General features: G+C 37.5%; 1 long non-coding RNA gene across 1 annotated transcript; it reads left to right on the forward strand.

Annotated features, from left to right (window-relative positions):
* The first annotated feature begins 2,068 nt into the window (after positions 1-2,068).
* On the forward strand, positions 2,069-3,488 carry LOC102778914 (uncharacterized). The gene is made up of 3 exons (XR_437231.2): positions 2,069-2,597; positions 2,774-2,812; positions 3,224-3,488. It is a non-coding gene; the product is annotated as an uncharacterized LOC102778914 (long non-coding RNA).
* The last annotated feature ends 284 nt before the right edge of the window (positions 3,489-3,772 follow it).

Below are 3,772 nucleotides of genomic sequence, written 5' to 3' on the forward strand. Positions count from 1 at the left end.
TGTTGAATTAAAGTTTGTATTCCCTTGTATTAATATTTTATTATTATATTAATATAGCACAAGGTTCAGTTAGCTTTGCACAAAATAGCTGGAAGGAATGTCCCCCAAATAACCATTTTTATTTTTAAACAAAAAGTACATTTGGAACATATATTTTTTCACTTTTTCTTGTGTAAGGAAGTTGAATCAGTACTTCAGGTTTTACGAGAATACACGTACATGAGTATCTGAACATATACTTGAGAGAAGAATGAAAAATGTTGCATACAATATTGATTGGTAGCAAACATTTGTTTGCAGAGCTACACAAAATAAAGAGCCTTTGAAACTAAAGCTATTAAAGCAAGCAAACAGAATTGTAAAAGAAATTATTGTTGTTTTTTTTTTTCTATGTGTCTCTCTCTTTCTGTCTGCAGTGAGAAGAGATGCTGCTATAAAGAGAGGCCTTTTGTTGCTAGGCAGCAGCAATACTGTACAAGAGTGCATCCCCACTGTCCTGGCTGTTGCTGGTGTTATGTACATCAAAGGTAGGGATCTGTGGAGGTACTAGACTAAACAGTCTCAGATGTTGTTAAAGTATGCAGAGTAAATATTTTTAGGTCTAAAAAATGAAATTCATCCACTTTTTTATACGGCACTGCTATACATAATACAAGTTAACAAGCACTATGATTGATGCATGTTAATGTTCTGGCACAAAAGCAGGCAAGTAAAGTATATTGTACACTTATAATGAATTTGTTTTTGACAAAAGCCATACTTGCAGCTGCACTGTGCACACTTTCCCAAGAACAAAACTGCATCTACCATAGTTTTTTCTCCAAGGTTTTATTAGTACCACACTACCATACGACACACACACACACACACACACACACACACACACACACACACACACACACACACACACACACACACCTTTACTCTCACTTTCACCTTTGAAACCAGTTAAAAATTGCTAAACAGGTAAGGTAGCTGTAAGTTCAAAAGTTATTTCTTTCCCTTGTGACAAAAGAACACACTGGAACTTTTCACCCTTGCAGGCAAACTGACAATCAGAATCTGGAAAAAGAAAAACATAACCCATAGATATTTAGCCTTGGGTGTTTATTTGTCAATAATAAATGTATTTCTTGAGCTGCTCCAGTGAAATTCCTCCCTAGATATGTGTAAATAACATTACAGAGGCATAAACTCCAATTTTTAATTCTCCTACAAGTGATTTTGCACATGGGTAGCTCACTAATGGATAACTGGGATTAATCTAGTGTTAACGTTTTCAAATTACCCTATAACGCAATGAAATGTATCAACCTGCTCAAAAAGAGAGAGAAAGAGAGAAGACACCTACATGTACATTTATTATTAGTTTTGAACCACACAATTCTGGATGGATGAGCAAACCCAGCCTGCGTTTCATCTCCACTAAAAGACTGACCTTTCAGGTAACCCAACACCTGATCCCCAGGACACAGTAAGTATACAATGTAAATTAAACCATGATACAATCTATGTGTTTTAGTTTGTGTCACATTTATTTGCAAAGGTGAAAATTTGTAGAGTGACGAGACATTTTTCCCACTGAAAACACTACGTCCAGATGAACAGAATCAATGTTTTGGAACATAACTGGTAAATCTCTTTTAAACCATTCACTTTAAAACTATAATAAACAGATAAAATCCAACCCCAAACACCCAAGCTATTTTACCTTAAATGCTATTTTTAATAAACTCAGTGCATACTACAGAGACACTGGGATTTTATCAGTCTACTTATTCCCACTGAATTGACAGAGCCTTCCTGTCTGCAGCCTAAAAAGATGGGGGAGACAGAGAAAAAAAGACCAGGGTTATTAATTGAAATACAGTTAGTTGTGTAAAACAATAGGGATAAAAATACATTTTTGTATTAATTAAACATTTTATTTTTATTAGAATTATTTTTGTGTCTTAAATGTTGCAAAAAACCCCACATTTTTATCAGACTTATTGTAATTATCTCCAATTATCTGATCAAAATAAAATTGCCTTTGGTAAAAAATAAGTATGGCTCTTCCAGATCTTTGCATTGCATGTATTTGAGTATACACAAATGCAGTGAACATCTCAACCGTATCCATCTATTTTCAGCTGGATCCAGAAGAGGGCGCTGTGACTCCACGGTTCACACAGCAACGATCGGGACTAAAACTATTGCCGTATTATTATTGTTTTTTCCCCTAAGCAAACCTACACGTACACATTTTCTTGAGGTTATTAATCTCCAGTAGCAGCATTTAAGCTATATTTAAAAATAGGGGGGAAAAGACACTTTTTACTGAGGGTATAAAGTTGTAGTCGTCCTAAAGACATGCTTGTTAGATTAAATGGTGATTCTAAATTGGCCGTAGCTGTGGGTGTGAGCATGTGATGTTATCTGCCCTTCTGTGTCAGCCCTGGGAGCTACTGGTAACCTGTCCAGGGTGTACCCCATCCTTCACACTGAAACAGTTGAGATAACTTTCAGTCTCCCTGTGAGCCCAAGTTAGAAAAGCAGATAAGAAAATGGATGAATGGATACTTTTCATTTGACTTCGTGAAAGGTTGGGCTTGAAGGTAAACGCAACTAGATTCACATACTAACAGTAGATTATCTTTGCACAAATAGACCTGTGCTTCAGTGACACAGGGAAAAGTGGCTTCATTCCTTTTACCATGGTAATGAGGTTAATTAATTAATTATCACAAGATTTTTTTTTTAATTCAATTACAATTTTTGTTTTATTTTTAAGGAACAAAGAACAAAGCATGGACCTTGAAACAAAGCAAAGGTAACAACTGTAGCAACTTTAATACACTGATGGTCATGCAGGTAAGCTCAGAAGTCCGCAGGTGTGCCACTGGGATAGAAACTCCACGGAGTTTGACTGAATGTCTGATTGACAGCTGTGTTCCCCCAACTTCTTTTCTTATCTTGTCTTCTACACACGTCCATTTTGTCCCTCGCTTCTGACACCCCCAGACTCTTTGATCACGCTGCATGTTTGTACTGCACTGCAGAGAATGACTGAAGACTATAGCCAGAGTAGGAGAGAAAGAGATGGAAAGGGGAGGATAGAGAGAAAACATTCCATCTCTTTGTTTTTCTCTCTGTGGCCTTGTGGGAGTGAGACTCTTTGAGGGGAATTTGAGAGCTTAACACTGGTGTGTGATTGAATTTGCTTGTGTGTGTGCGCACACAGGAACCCAGGGGACCGCCGAAGACTCTCTCTTGCTGACTTCTAAAAGTCCTCCAGTGGCCTGAGACACGACGCTGTACCACATCCTCAACTAACCAAACAGATGTGAGGACAAAAACACAAAGAAGAAATCAAGAGGAACAAAAAGAGGGCAGCTGGGAAGAAAAAAAATGAAATGTACCAGGAAGAATTCATTAGGGTTAGATGTAGAATACGAGTGAGACTCGGTGCAAGAGACGGAAATAAAGACAATTGACAACAGAGGTACAGGGGATAAGATAGAGGTACGAAGCTGATAAAAGTAAAAGACGTTCAGAGGGATAACAAGGAGACGTGTCATTCATCTGTCAAGGTGACAAAAAGTACAGCTGCCAGTTTCCTTCACTGAACATGTCTTTGCAGATTTATTGACTTGTTGTCTTCAAGAGTTCAAATTGCGGTTAACTGCTGAGTTTGAAGTGGCTTTGGCTGACACTGTGGATGCCTTTTAAGTGAAGTAAAACATCACAATAAATTCTTATGATCGTGTCATTCGGATCAGTTTTTGGCACT

The sequence above is a fragment of the Neolamprologus brichardi genome, chromosome 14 (assembly GCF_056152115.1).
Source record: "Neolamprologus brichardi isolate AB-2024 chromosome 14, ASM5615211v1, whole genome shotgun sequence".
Lineage (NCBI taxonomy): Eukaryota > Metazoa > Chordata > Actinopteri > Cichliformes > Cichlidae > Neolamprologus > Neolamprologus brichardi.